Below are 16,301 nucleotides of genomic sequence, written 5' to 3'. Positions count from 1 at the left end.
ATATATTGGAGGTCGCACACAGAGAGGGCCTGAAGTCAGGGGGGTTGACTACCAGTTTGTTGGTAAATGAGTCACTACATACAGCATAAACATCACGACTCACTAGGTCATTCTGCTTGTATAGACTTAGAACAGGTAAAGGCACCAATTCGACCACCAAACATGAAGTGGAGGCATCTTAACTGTAAGCTAACCAAAGAGACAACACGTGTTTGGAGCAAGGATTGAAAGGCCAAGTGGAGAGAGAGGTGGGATTTATGGAATTAGGGTAGATTGGGTGTGGAGGGCAGGTTTCCCTGAGCCCCAAGCTTTGAATACTTCTGTCTTTTTACATTAAAACAGCTCAACCTTGGGCAAGTTATTTAACCTTACTCTGGTTACATTTATTCTGTAAAATGGGCTATGGTACCTATCTATGTTTGTTGTGAGGGTTACATGAGATAACCTATGTAAATCGCTTAGCGCAGCACCTATTACATTGTGTATTAATTTGCTAGGGCTGCTGTAACAAAGTACCACGAACCGAGAGGCTTAAACAACAGAAATTTCATGTCTCAAGTTTGGAGAGGCTAGAAGTCTGAGATCAAGGTGTTGGCAGGGCCATGCTATCTGGAAAACTCTAGGGAAAGATCTGTTCCAAGCCCCTCTCTTAGCTTCTGGGAGATCCTCGGTTTATGGCAGCATAACTCTGATCTTCACATGCTGTTTCCCTGAGTGTGTGTCTGTGTTCACAATTTCCCTTTTTATAAGGATACCAGTCATAGTGGATTAGGGGCCCATTCTACTCCAGTATGACCTCATCTTAACTAATTATGTCTGCAGAGACCCTACTTCCAAATAAGGGCACATTCTGGGGGTGAGGACTTCAACATGTGAATTTTGTGGGGACACAATTCCATATACAACACATAGTAAACACTCCAGTGGTAGTTATTATTATTCACGATGCCTTCTTCAATCAACTTTCCATGGTGTAGTTTTATAGTCAGAATTTTCAGATCTTCATTTTTATTCTCATTGTCTTTCCTGGCCTGTTTATGTCTAGAAAGTGCCCCAAGAGCAGGCGATTGGGCTGTTGTGTTCACCATCGTGTTGCCGGGTGCCTAGAACAGTGATGGGCGCATAGCAGACACTCAGTGAAGGTTTGTGGATAAATGCATAAAGTCTGTTTCTTTCCCATTTTTTTCTTCTTTGGATTTCTCAGTTAGCCCAGCCTCTCTCTCTAGTTATCTTTTCTCGATTGCCAAAGTATTAAAGGCAAAGGAAATGAAACCAAACAAATTTTAATTTCCTTTTTGTTGATAGTTATTAAATCCTCCCTAATCACTTGCTCTCTGCAGCCAGTTAGAAATCCAGCCAGATGGCAAAGGGCAGTTGGGGTGCTGGTGGGGGAGGGGTGAAGGTGCCTGTGTTGGAGCTGGCGAGAGTCCACTCGGAGCATTTCCTGGGACTTGATGTTGGCCAGGACTAAGACTTGGGAATGAAGGGGACCCAACTCTACCCTGAGAGTCTGGGAAGGAGCCAGTGAGGTCAATATTGGCTCTAGAGGTTGAAAGTCAATGTCTACACCAGGAGCCACAGGCCAGAAAGGTACAGGGGCTTTACTTGGTCTTCAGAAAGATGCATGCTCCCTTTGTCTGGTGCAATGACTCTCTGGTCCACAAACCACCAGCACAGGCCCCAAAGATGTGACCACCCATGTCAGATGGTTCCCTGGTCTGAAAACCAGGAGTTCTATAAATCTTGAACTCAGTCAGGAGCTGGTGTGTGAAGTACAGGGAGACAATGCTCTGTATTCTAGAGACCCAGAGGTGAGTTGTCATGGGCTAAAAAGAAGTGACTGAAAACTAAAAACACACTAATAATTTACTGATTGACTGGCACCATCTATGTGTATACATACCTATCCATCTACTTAGCTATTTTCTCACAGCTGTAGAACAGATGTCAAAAATGTACATAGCCCTGGTAAGTCACAGGATGCAGGCTGGGTGGGGACTGGGGAGAAACATGGGTTCAAGAGGGGCTGTTACAATTCACTTTCAGACTATTGTTACCATTTGGGACTATGAAAACAGCATTGCCCCACCCTACTCTGACCTTTTTTTTTTTTCCCCAAAGATTTAATTGGATATTTAACTTTATTACAAAACCCTTTTTATTTTTATTGTGGAGACTCTCAGGCATACATAAAAGTAGACAGAATAGTATAACAAATCCCCACCAGTCCATCCTTCAGCCGGAAACAACCATTATTCCGTGGCCATCCTGCCCCCTGTACACAGCTCTCTTCACTTCGTCCATTTCCATTGACTGAATTTTAAAACATATGGAAAACATAACTCTTCAGCTTCAGGTTCACAATTATGTTTATGGAGCCTCTTTCTTTTTTTTTTTTTAATAAGTTTATTTATTTATTTATTTTTGGCTGCATTGGGTCTTTGTTGCTGCACGCGGGCTTTCTCTAGTTGCGGCGAGCAGGGGCTACTCTTCGTTGCGGTGCGCGGGCTTCCAATTGTGGTGGCTTCTCTTTGTTGTGGAGCACGGGCTCTAGGCATGCAGGCTTCAGTAGTTGTGGCGCGTGGGCTCAGTAGTTGTGGCTCGCGAGCTCTAGAGCTCAGGCTCAGTAGTGTGGCGCACAGGCTTAGTTGCTCCGCGGCACGTGGGATCTTCCTGGACCCATGTCCCCTGCACTGGCAGGAGGATTCTTAACCACTGCACCACCAGGGAAGTCCTGGAGCTTCTTTCTTCTTGCACCCTGAAAATTCACCCAAACATTTCCAAATAATAAGTAGGGAGATAGATGATTTCCTTCTATATTATAGAGGAGGAAATTGATGCCCAATAAAGGAATGTTTGAGGAAAGTGGGTCAGTGGAGGATAAATGACTTTGAGGTTCCAGAGTTTGGACATCTGAGAGGATGGTGGGGGAAGCAGATGATCTGGGCAGAGGAAGCACTGAATAAAGGTGGAGAATGAGGTGGAGAGGGTACATCCAGTGAAGCTGCCCTGAGCACAGAGAAGACAGCAGGTCTGGAAAGAGCAGAGCTGGTGAGAGAGACCTGGGGGTCATCCACAAAAATTTGGCAGTATCAACATTAATGCCCAGAGGGGAACGCACTGGGCAGAGAAGAGCACCTCATTCTGAGCTTAGGAGGAGAACTCAAGTTATTGCCAGGAACCCAGTTATTACTGTTTCCCGGGAAGGCAGAGAGGTGGTGCTTGGAGGGAGAAGTGATGGAGGGCACCTGTTTAACTTGAACTTGGTGAAGGAAATCAAGAACTGGTCATCGTGTGAAGGTGGGAGGAGATTGGGACATGTGGAGAGACATGAGCATTTGAAACAGCTGGGATGGGCTGGGTGGGAGAGAGGACTCCTGGGAAACTCATAGGAGGAAGTGACTGCCTGCTTACCCAGAAGGGAAACCTCTCTACCCACACCAAAAGTTATCTGTTCCAGGAGAGAAAGAGAGAGAGAGAGAGAGAGAGAGAGAGAGAGAGAGAGAGAGAGAGAGGGAACCTCTGCTGGTTTGAGTTTAGAACTTCAGGGAACATCTAGAGCCTCTTTTAAAAGCCACATCATTAGGTCTGGCCCACCCAGGATAATCTACCTTTTGATTGACTCAAAGTCAACTGCAAATTAATTGAATCTGCAAAGTCTCTTCACCTTTGCCATATAAGGTAACATAATCACAGGAGTTGATATTCTATCACCATGTTCTAGTGGTTAAAAGCAAGTTACATGTCCCACCAACATTCAAGGGAAAGGGATTATAGAAGAGTGTGGGTCATTGGGGGTCATTTTAGAATACTGCCTACCCCAGTGCTTGACAGGTCAATGTCATTTTTGTCCTCAGGTTCCCCACCAGTACAATAATAGGACTCTGAGTCCTTGGAGCAGTGCTAAATCTCGTGTATAGATCTAATTGTCAAGAGAGAATGGACTTAAGAGAGGAAGAAATATTAGGTTGTTTTCAAGCTTCTCAAGTTCTGTAGTGTTTCAAAAAAGTCAGAGGAGGATACCAGCATATGACCTCAAGTCAAAAGACGTTTAACGAGAGCACTTTAGCACCAGGCACTGTCTTTCACTTTGTGTTACCAGGGACACAAAAATGAGTGTGTGGGACTTCCCTGGTGGTCCAGTGGGTAAGACTCTGTGCTCCCAATGCAGGGGGCCCAGGTTTAATCCCTGGTCGGGGAACTAGATCCCACATGCATGCTGCAACTAAAGATCCCGTGTGCCTCAATGAAGATCCTACATGCCGCATCTAAGACCTGGCACAGCCAAAATAAACATATAAACAAATAAAAATCTTTAAAAAAAAATGAGTGTGTTTCTTGATTGCAGAAATCTTTACAGTTTTCTATGAGATCAGACACATATATTGAATACAAAGTAGCCTAAAGGAAATACCTTATGAGATGTAGGCAGCCAGCCTGGGAGCCATAAGACCCGTACTCAGGGGTATCCCTATAATACACACACCTTGATAGATGTCCTGTGGCTTCTGGTCACCTAAGTACCTCCTTTTATTTCTGATTGCCATAGGGAGCATGACCAACTCCAGGGAAGAACATACAAACTCTGTTATTGCCAGGCTGTGCTTCAGCATTGGCTGACATCTGGTCAACCCCACAATAATAAAGCTGCACAGCCCCTCAGTGCAAAAGAGGATGACAGCCCCGGTGAAAAATTGGATTTTCCAGTTCTACCTTCCAGGGGTTACTCAAAGTGTCAGGGATATGAGAGGAAGGGAAGACCTTCAAGAAAACTGATGAGGAGTGTTTGGGCTGGGAGTGGAATATGCTCCCTTCCTGCATCTGGCCCATCTCACCCCCAAGTCTTTGAAGTGTGTTACCTGGACAGTGAGCTAAGCCATGCTTGGCAGGAGGGGGAGGGAGGCTGTGTGGTCTGGCAAAGAGCAGAGCAAGGGGCAGAGGGATGGAGCTTGGATCTGCGGCTACCTCACACCACCTCTCATGCCAGGCATTTCACCATTCAGCCCAGCTGGAAAATGAGGAAAAGACCCAAGTCGGGATTTCACTGAGAAATCCAGATGCCTTTCACAAGAATAAACAAGGCAGTGTTTCTCCCTCTCTGGTCTCTGTTTCTCTGTTTCTGTGTGAGTGTGTGATTGTGTCTATTTCTGGGTCTTTAGGTCTGTGTGTGTGTGTGTGTGTGTGTGTGTGTGTGTGTGCGTGTGCTTTAGCTGTGATCATTCCTCTCTGTTCCCTGTCCTCTTACTTTCTCTGTGGACCAGCTTCAGGATGTGATTTTGGGCTCCACTTCTGTCACTGTCTTCAAGTATGACTGGGCCGAGCCACAGTGCCCCTCACCCCCCTACGCCTCTCTTTAGCTTACTTTCTGGCTCAAGTGAGGTCTGCGTTTCTGCTATGTCTTCTGAGCGGCGTGTCTCGGCAAGCCTCTGCCCCTCATCTTGACAATGGAAATGTTGAGGATCTGGGTAGTAGAAAAAGCTCTTGACCTGGCAAAGGCCTTGCAGGGCCATGGTTCTGTCTGTTGCTGGAGCAACGGCAGGGATTTTTTTTTTTTAATAGGCACTTCTGGTACAGGGACAAAGAAAAACAAAAACAAAAAAAATCACTCCTTTAAAGTGAATACTTTTCTATGGCCTTGGATTTCATTTTCTCTGCCCCCCACCCCTGCCCAGAGTCCTCAGATGGGCCAGACTTCTTCCACATTTCTACCATTTCATCCTTCCCATTTACTCAGGAAAAGCAAATCCATTTTTCCTTCCTCTGGCCTTCCTCCCTTCTCACTCTTCTTCATTTAAGGTGCTTTTTGGAGTAGATTGCCTTTTACTGTGTGCATTTAATTTGACTCCATTTAGAGAGGGAGAACCTTGTTTGGTGGCTGCTGCATCTGAAAACATACTGGTTAGGAGTCATACAGACCTGAGTTGAAGCATTTAGCTGAGTGACCCTGGTGAGTTACCCTTCTGTAACTCTGCTTTAGTTTTCCTAACCTATAAAATAGAAATAAGCCCACTGTGCAGGATGGGAATACTAAACAGGAAAACATATGTAAAATTCTTAGCATTCTGTCCACTAAATGGATGGGCTTCGACCTTCATACTCATTGTGGGTAGTGGACACACAGTAGTGCACACATCTTTTAAAGATGCCTTCCCTTCTCAATGTATTCCTCTCTCCCTTTTTATTAGGCTTAATGACGTTTGCCCTGCCCCTGCTCATAGCCAAGCTCAGTGCCTTGAACCCTCTCTACCAATCAGAGTGATTGGCTCCAGGGAAGACACCTGACCCTGTCACGGCTCACCCATGGGTGAGGCTGGGCCAGTTAGAGGCTCCCTTTCATAAATGTGAATGAAAAGCACAGAAGGAAGGACCAGTTGGTGGTGGTCATGGGAGCTGAGAAGTCTTAGGAGACTGAGGTAATAGGACAACAAGATGAATGAACACATACTCAGCAGCAAATGGCCCTGATTCACAAAGGCTTTTGGCTTTCTTGTTCCACAGTCTTATGATTGTCCTCACAATCCCATGACATTCCTTCTACCCTTTCAACAACCACTTTCTTCCCTTGACTAGTTGGAGAGGGTTTCGGCTTTTTGCAACCAAAAAAACTTTTTTAAAATTTTTTATTTATTTTTATTTTTTTTAACATCTTTATTGGAGTATAATTGCTTTACAATGTAGTGTTAGTTTCTGCTGTATAACAAAGTGAATCAGCTCTACATATACATATATCCCCATATCCCCTCCCTCTTGTGTCTCCCTCCCACCCTCCCTATCCCACCCCTCTAGGTGGTCACAAAGCACCAAGCTGATCTCCCTGTGCTATGCGGCTGCTTCCCACTAGCTATCAGTTTTACGTTTGGTAGTGTATATATGTCCCCAAAGAGCTTTTATTAAAACATCTTCATGGATTTTCTGATTTGTGGTGGTGCTGGGCTGTCACGGCAGTCCTCTTCTTCTCCAACCTTGAAGACTGTTGGGATTGTGTGTCTTTATGGAGTGTTGACTCTACAAGAGTTTGTGTGATAAGAGTTCATCATCCTATCAATTTTCATACATAGAAAACTTTCACTCTTAGGAAACTCTTGATGTGCTAAACATTGGTCTTTTGCTGAAGTTTGGACTCTTCTTTCATAATTCTTTTTATTCCCTCTGGGATCCTTGTAGTGCTACCTATTTTTCTCCAAATTATTTGGGTTCCAGGACACTGGAGATCTTTTTTACTGCATCCAAAAGTGTTGGAGTTTCTCAGCAGAGAGATACTGGAGATACAGAATCTGTTTTGAAAGTCTTAAACCATATATTACCCTTGAAAGATGCTTGCTATTTCAGATCTTGATGCTGTGCCTCTGAGAATTCATCATATATTCACAGACAGCATTTCTTTGATCCTCCTGACAACACCTGGCTGGTTAAGTGAACCCATTCTACCAACCTGGACGTAGAAGCTCAGAGGAAGTCTGGTTGACAGTAAGGGTCTTTGAAGCACATCAGCTTTGGAAACCTGGGTAGCATACCTCCTTTCCCACTATCCCAGGCTCACTGCCAAACTTTCAGCTACAATCCTGAGCCTTGGGCAGAGCTCACTTTAGGGGGAATCAAAAACATGAGGGATTCTGTCTACATGTGCCCAATAAGGGAGACTTATCTCCGACAGAGATGTTTCAAGGAACCCTACCAGGGACTTGGGAGACCTTTGCTTTTATCCACTTGGAGAGAGCTCACCAACTTGGAGGATACACAGCTTTCCAGGGAATGAGCAGGGAAGTGACTTAGAAATGTCCCGAGACTCTGTCTCCATGGCCGTGGTAGTCTCATGGAGCACAGGGTTGGGGGACATGCATAACAGGCACAAAGCACACCTCTAGTCCTTTAACACCAGATCTGCTAAGACAGCACCATCGCTGTCATGGATGTCTCTGGGACGTTACCTTAGAAACCAGCTAAGCTGCTTCTTTGATTTTCTCTAGTACCTGGTAATTAAACTCTTCATATGAGCTAATATTTTCAGCCTTTTCTTAGTCCAAACCAGCACTGTCGTGGAGGGAAAAATTAGAATGAGTGAGCTAATAACCTTTTGGGATACCAAAGGTCTTTGACGTTTGGTGAGTTTGTACACCCCTACCCCCCAACCTTTAATTACTGACCAGATTCCTGAGTGAGATCAGGAGTAAGGCAAATGGGTGAAGGGCTTGAGAATAGCCTGCTTCTCTCTAGATCCTCAGCCCTAGTTATTTTCAGATGACTCTCTGAAAATTCACAATGGATCAAGGTTCATGTTCATGGTAGAGTGTCTATGTGGGGCTAGGTGAGAGTACTTCTGTGGGGCATCTAGCGGTAGATGCCTTAGGGTTAGGGATGTCAGACAGAGTATAGAACGGCCAGTTAAATTAGAATTTAAATAACAGTGAATACATTCAGTATAAGTATATTCCATGCAATATTTGAGACATACTTAAAATTTATCTGTTGTTTATCTGAAGTTCAAATTTAACTGGGTGCCCTATATTGTTATATTTATCTGACAACTCTGCCTGGGGTGAGCACAGTCCCTGGTGACTCCAAGTTTGTGAGAAGGTAATATGTGCATATGTTTGCATGTAGGAGGCATGGGTACCAAAGCAAATAGGAACGGTGTATGTGTAAAAGTGTGTCTGTATCTTAGGAGGAAACAATATCTGGGTCAGAGATATTGATTCCAAAATTATTATTTTTTTAATTTTATAATTAATTTATTTTTATTTTTGACTGTGTTGGGTCTTCGTTTCTGTGCGAGGGCTTTCTCTAGTTGTGGCAAGAGGGGGCCACTCTTCATTGCGGTGCGTGGGCCTCTCACTATCGTGGCCTTTCTTGTTGTGGAGCACAGGCTCCAGATGCGCAGGCTCAGTAGTTGTGGCTCACGGGCCTAGTTGCTTCGCGGCATGTGGGCTCTTCCCAGACCAGGGCTCGAACCCGTGTCCCCTGCATTGGCAGGCAGATTCTCAACCACTGCGCCACCAGGGAAGCCCCCCAAATTATTTTTTATTTCCAAACATTTCCCAAGACCTTGGAGATCCTTGGAGAATTCCAAAGGCCCTCCTAAAATTTGAGTGATTGATCTTCCTAAATTAAATAGCCCCATTAAGTCATTTGGAAGAATGAGCTAGCTAAAATTCTAAGAGTATAATGTAGAACTTTCCCCCTTCTTTTTATTATTAGTTTTTTAAATCATTATTTAGGATTGTTCTCATTACACTCCTCTTTCTTCTCTTTGATGACGACTGAGGAGATAAAATATGAAGACAGAGCTGTAGGAGTTTAGGCATGGTTGGGGAAAAATAAATCGACTCTTAGAGGTTTCTTCGCAAGAGAGAGGGGCATCCAGAGAGGGCTTTGTGGGTGCGGGGAGAACAGGCTCTGGGCTGGGACTCAGGGAAATCTGGCAGCGGATGAATCAGTCCCCGGCAGGTCTAGGAATGGAAGACTCTACACAGCTGGCTCCTGGCGGTGCAAAGGGAGTGGCAAGTGAGGGCTTTTAGCCCCAGGCTAAATCCTGGAGGAGGAGGGGAGGGACAAGCAGCTTTACAGGTTGCAACAAACTCCAAAGCCTTGCCCAGAGCTCTCTGGTTGCCCTGGAAGGGAGGTGTAAGCTCAACTGCCAGTCCTGGGTGTCTGGATCTTTCTGTTCAAGGCAGATTTGTCACTACTTGATGCTAGTTGTCAGAGGACTTGACCAGGGTTAAGCAGTGTTAAGTGCAGGGCAGGGGTGGGAGGCAGGCTGGTCCTAAATTTCCAGCTCTGGCAAGCTCTCCCTGCTTGCCTGGGTAGGACGCACACTTTCGAACCAAGTGTTCCTGTGACATCCAGGTGAGCTCCTCTCCTTCTTGGCGACCTTCTCTGGGGATACACTGGTCCCAGGTCTGATACCTGGGAGCACACACACACCTTGTCTCAGTGAGCGGCCATCGGCCAATTAGGAGGATGTTCAGCCTCGCTGGTATCTCATTCTCCAGATCCAGACAATACTCCTGGCTGCAGATCCTGGAAAACTTGGGTTTGATCAAGCTGGAGACTCAACCTGTTAGCACAAGCGGGAAGTCAGGATTCCTGCTGGCTTCCCTGTGCCTCCACGTTCCTGGCCAACGCGTGCACCAGCCCGTTCTCTGCAGACACTGCCAAAGCATTTCCCTTCTGTGCCGCATCTTTGATTCCCATTTAGCTGAGGGTCACAGACAAACTGATATATCCCTTTGGCCTCAATTTCCTCGTCTGTAAAGTGGGTGGCACTTCATCCATCCTTCAGCTTCAAACTAGCACATCCCCTCCTTAAGCTTATGATGCTATAGATTAGATATGGAGTTAGAATCTCTCTCTCTCTATTTTTTTTTTGACTTTATTTTTTTATTTTTTTATTTATTTATTTATTTTTGGCTGTGTTGGGTCTTCGTTGCTGCGTGCGGGCTCTCTCTAGTTGTGGCGAGCGGGGGCTACTCTTCGTTGCGGTGTGTGGGCTTCTCATTGCGGTGGCTTCTCTTGTTGTGGAGCACAGGCTCTAGGTGCGCGGGCTTCAGTAGTTGTGGAGCACGGGCTTAGTTGCTCTGCAGCATGTGGGATCTTCCTGGACCAGGGCTCGGACCCGTGTTCCCTGCATTGGCAGGTGGATTCTAAACCACTGCACCACCAGGGAAGTCCCTCTCTTTTTTAGAACCATTGTTAGATCTTTATTTTATATATATATATATATTTACACACTTGCTAAACTGTCTTTTTATTTTTTTTTTTACTTTTTTTATTTTTGGCTACATTGGGTCTTTGTTGCTGTGCATGGGCTTTGTCTAGTTGCAGCGAGCGGGGGCTACTCTTCGTTGCGGTGCACGGGCTGCTCATTGCGGTGGCTTCTCTTGTTGCGGAGCACGGGCTCTAGGCATGTGGGCTTTAGTAGTTGTGGCACGTGGGCTCAGTAGTTGTGGCTCGTGGGCTCTAGAGCGCAGACTCAGTAGTTGTGGCACATGGGCTTAGTTGCTCCGCGGCATGTGGGATCTTCCTGGACCAGGGCTTGAACCCGTGTCCCCTGCATTGGCAGGCAGATTCTTAACCACTGTGCCACCAGGGAAGCCCAGATCTTTATTTTAAATACATTTTTTCTCTTTTCTTTTTTTTAAAAATTGAAGTATAGTTGATGTACAATACTATGTAAGTTAGAGGTGTACAATCTAGTGATTCACAATTTTTAAAGCTTATACTCCATTTATAGTTTTAGAAAATATTGGCTATATTCCCTGTGTTGTACAATATATCCTTGTAGCTTATTTTGTACATAATAATTTGTACCTCTTAATTCCCTACCCCTATTCTGCCCCTTCCCCTCTTCCCTCTCCCCACTGGTAACCACTAGTTTGTTCTCTATATCTGTGAGTTTGCTTCTCTTTTCTTATATTCACTAGTTTGTTGTGTTTTTTAGATTCCACATATAAGTGATATTATATGGTATTTGTCTTTTTCTGACATATTTCAATAAGCATAATACCCTCCAAGTCCATCCATATTGTTGCAAATGGCAAAATTTCATTGTTTTTTATGGCTGAGTAGTATTCCATTATATATATATATATACCACATCTTCTTTATCCAGTCATCTGTTGATGGACACTTAGGTTGCTTCCATGGAGTTATAATCTCTTTGTAAAGCCCCTAGAGGTTGGTTGCCTCTAACATTTCCACTTTCTTAACTTTAGAGATTCATGAAGATCTTGAGATACAATCCTTGGGAATGTCAAGGATTTACTGTACATCAGAATATTGATAGTGTGTTATCTCTGGTTGTTTGGATAATGGATGATCTCAAGTGTCTTCTTTGTACCTTTCTTGTGAGTATGCATTACTTGTACAAGGAGAAATTAGTACCTTTAAATCCTGTCTTGAGAAGGAGAAGTCCAGGCTGTTTGCTAACCTTTTTCTGGAAGATGCTGACGGGGGAGCAGTGATTTTGTTTAGACGCTGGGATCTGATTCTGTGACCTCTGGAAGTTCCTTCCAACACCTGAGTCTGTGCTCAGTGGGCCCAGCCAGCTCCTACCTACCTGCAGGAACCTGTTGCCAGGAATCAGAGACAGAGGAAGCGAGGGAGAAAGAATGGAGAAGGGAGATGAGGAGGAGAAAGAGAGGAGAGTAAAAAGAGAAAACTGCACTGTCACGGAAAGCTCAAAACTTCCCTTTCAACACTTCCCTTGTAATTAGTTGGTGCAGCTGGAGGGGAAGAGCTCTCGGTGAGTTAGAACTTGTTGGGCCCCAGTCCTCAGGATGTTTAAGACTTGCTCAAGTGTTTGGGGAGAGCTTAATTCTCAGATGGCTCCTCTTCCTTCTCTGTCTATCTTTTTATTTTAATTCTCTGCCTGGAGGGGGTTTGTGAAGGGTTGGAAACTTTCTAGTGTCCTGGCCAAGAAGCCTTTTCCTCAGGGCTGGCCTGGAGATGCTGGAAAGAACTTGGCTGAAGCAGGTTTCTCTCCACAGTGATTTTCGGGCTGACTTTGCAAAGGTCTTGAGGGAGAGCAGTGGAGGAGGAGGGAGGGTGGCCAGGGTCCAAGAGGGGCAAGTGCAGTCTGCCTCTTTTAAGGACCCTTGTGATAGCATCATTGGGTCCTCTCAGATAAGCCAGGACAATCTCCCCATCTCAAGATTATTGGCTTCCATCTATAAAATCCCTTTTGCCATATAAGGGAATGTATTCACAGGATGCAGGGATAAGGACATGGACATCCCTGGGGGGGTGGGGCATTATTCAGTCTACCCGCACGGGTGGTTTGTGCTTCTAGAACAGTCCTCCTACCTGCCTGTGCATTATACCAGTAAACAAAACTCCCACTTACCAAACACGGACTCTGAGCTTGGAGCTGGACCGAAAGCTCTGTGAGGAGCACCTTGCTAGCTCCTCATAACCCTTTCTGATGCTGGTGCTATTATTTTTATTCTCATTTTATAGTGATGAAACTAAAGCCTGAGATTTCAGTGACTTGCACGAGGTCACACAGGGAGTAAGTCAAGGACCTGAGATTTGAACTCAGGTCTGTTTGGTTCCAAGATCATTCTCTTCCACATCCCACTCTCCTGGGTATGGTAGCCAGCCCCCTAAGAAAGCCCCCATTGGTCCTTGCTCATTCCCATATGTAGACACCTCCCACATTGTACCGGGATGAAAGAGACCACCATGAAAGTGAGAGTGTCTGTCTTCTGAGGTTAGGGCATCAAAGTCATTGTAGCCATGCTCTCTCTCGTACACTCGAGCTGGGGAACTAGACGTCATGCCACGAGTGCTCTCAAGCAGCCCCGTGAGGAGGTCCATAGGGTGAGTAACTGAGGCCCCCCGCCACCAGCCTGCACCAAGTTGGCTGCCACATGCCTGAGCCACCTTGGAAGTAGAACCCCCAGCCCCTATCAGGCCCTCAGATGACTGCAGCCCCAGCTGACATCTTTTTTTTTTTTTTTTAAATAACAGCTCCTGTTTATTTTTTAATTTTTATTTATTTATTTATTTATGGCTCTGTTGGGTCTTCGTTTCTGTGTGAGGGCTTTCTCTAGTTGCGGCAAGCTGGGGCCACTCTTCATCGCGGTGCGTGGGCCTCTCACTATCACGGCCTCTCTTGTTGTGGAGCACAGGCTCCAGACGCGCAGGCTCAGCAACTGTGGCTCTCGGGCCTAGTCACTCCGCGGCATGTGGGATCTTCCCAGACCAGGGCTCGAACCCGTGTCCGCTGCATTGGCAGGCAGATTCTCAACCACTGCGCCACCAGGGAAGCCCCCAGCTGACATCTTGACTGCAACTTCATGAGAGACCCAGAGTTCAAACCTCCCAGCTAGGATACTCTCAGAAACTATGAGAAAATAAACTTTTTTTTTAGCCACTACTACTTGAAGAAATTTGTTACACAGCTATTTATGACTAATACAAGGCCCAAGTTCTAGAAAGGTGGGCAGGTTTTGCTCTGAGCTCTAGCTATGCAAAGGAGGTGCTGGTCAGACCTTGACCCTCTGAAGCCTGTGTTCCATTCCAGCTGGTTAGCGCCTAGCCCTGGAGTGAAGAACCCAACAATTCCAGGATATTCCCCATTCCTGAGCCACTTCCCAAAAAGAGCAGAAAGAGTGTTCATCTATTATCCTACTGCTCTAAAACCACCCATGGCTCCCTAATGCCCATAAATGGTTCTCTCAAGCCTAAACTCCTTAGTCCGGCATTTCGCCTCCCCATCTCCCTTATATCACAGCCCTTCTGGTCTCATTTTTCACTGATCCTCAGGCTGCCCCTTCAGGCCTGGCTGGACCAAGGTGTTCACTGCTACAATCTCTTCTTGGTTGCTGGCTTGTACTGCTCTCCCCACATCAGTTGCAAAGGAATGAACAAATCCAGACTGAGGATCTGTGAGGTACTAGGAGCCAATGAGGGATGCTTTTTATGTGCAGTGTCTCTATTTGCACAACAAGCCATTTTTACAGAGAAGGAAACTGAGGTGAAATGAACTGCCCAAAGTCCCAGGGGAAGTAAGTGATGGAATCAGTACTGACAGAGTCAGGCCCACTCAGCCCTGTGGCTGTAAGTTCAGTGTTTTTCCACTATACAGTATTGCATCTGACTCACATTTCTATGGAATTTTACAGTTTATAAAGCCCCTGCCTATGATAATCTTTATTGAGTTCCACAACAACCCAGGGTGACAGAGAGAGCAGAAGCTGCTCACCCCATTTCACAGATGATAAACTTCACAGGGGGAAGAGGATTTGTCCTCATGGGGACAAGTATCAGAGCTGTGATTCCAATTTAATCTCTGTCTCCAGACCCACTGCTCTTTCCTCTGCCTTCCCTTTGTGCCTTTCCCTAAACCTACCAGAGATTTTTGCGTATCATTGATACTCAATGCATATTTGTTGGCTGATTGATTAATTTTGTAATGTATTCTTTAGTCAATGGTGCAAAAAGGGGTCTGGTGTCCGGAGAATCATCTAATGACTGAGACTGACTTTAAAACAAGAACTTAAAAAGCTCTGGCAGAAAAGTATGAGGGCAGATTCCAGAAGAAGCTTTATGATGGAAAGGCTGAGAGTAGTTACACAATGTTGAACAAAGGAGTTGTGGGATTAATTCTGCTGGGGAATCTCTAAGAATGACTCATCCTTGCCTGGGTCTAAGAAAGTACTGTTTATTTTTAGGGGCAGGGGGATGGACAAAATGAGCCATGGAGGGTCCAGATAGTCCAGCGTCCATGAATCTGGTGTGGATGCCATTGTCATCTGAGTCACTGAACCAGAGCAAAGAGGAGGAAGATGGTGTCAGGTTCTTTGTTGGGGACTTCTCATCTCCTGAGCTGTTCTACAAAGAGACTCTTTGAGGACAACTCATACAGGATCAGGTTCCGTGGGCTTGTGAGGACTCACAGGTTGTCCCACCCATGCAGAGTCCTTAGATATCCTGAGATTCTCCAGTGGGCACTCAGTGAATATCTGCTGAGTGATTGCATGAATGTCACATAAATGGATAAATGGATAGCTGTGGCTTTCTCCTGTCTCTCCAGGGTTCTCACAATGTTTCACCCTGTCCTGGACACCCATTCTGGTTCCAACTGTTCTTCCTCTGGCTTCCTTCTGCCCTCTAACCACACTCTAACCAAACCCAGTGGACTCTTGTCTTGCCTTCTGTGGACATAATCCAGGACTGGTCACCCCCAGCCTGTAATCATCAGGACCTGTTTTTTTTTTTTTTTTTTTTTTAATAGCAGGGTCGTCTTTCTTTCTTTGCTTATCTTTTCTTTTTTTATAATATTTATTTATTTATTTTGGCTGCGCCGGGTCTTAGTTGTGGCACATGGGATCTTCGTTGCGGCACGTGGGATCTTTTAGTTGCAGCATGTGGACTTCTTAGTTGTGGCATGCATGTGGGATCTAGTTCCCCGACCAGGGATCGAACCTGGGCACTGGGGACATGTAGTCTTACCCGGTGGACCACCAGGGAAGTCCCTTGACCTGGTTTTTTTAAGCACCTTTTTGTTTGGAGTCAGAACCTACTTAGAGTAAGAGATGTGAAGAGACTCAAGTGCAGCCAGAAAGCAACCTTGAGCACCGGGCTGTCTGGGGCTAAGTCTCCCTTTCAGAGTCCACTCTGGGTGGGTGTGTGAGTGAGGGGGCCATTCCCCAGATCACAGTGGCCTCCATCTTGGGGCCAGGAGACATGGCTGACTCAGGATCTGCCGCACATGAGCCAGCACATATGACCTTGAACAAGTTCTTCCTGCTCTGGCCCTGGGTTCCTCACTGTGAATAAGGTGGTTGGAATACTTCATT

Source organism: Eschrichtius robustus, chromosome 5, assembly GCF_028021215.1.
Source record: "Eschrichtius robustus isolate mEscRob2 chromosome 5, mEscRob2.pri, whole genome shotgun sequence".
NCBI classification, from domain to species: domain Eukaryota; kingdom Metazoa; phylum Chordata; class Mammalia; order Artiodactyla; family Eschrichtiidae; genus Eschrichtius; species Eschrichtius robustus.
Note: the sequence above shows the minus strand (reverse complement) of the source record.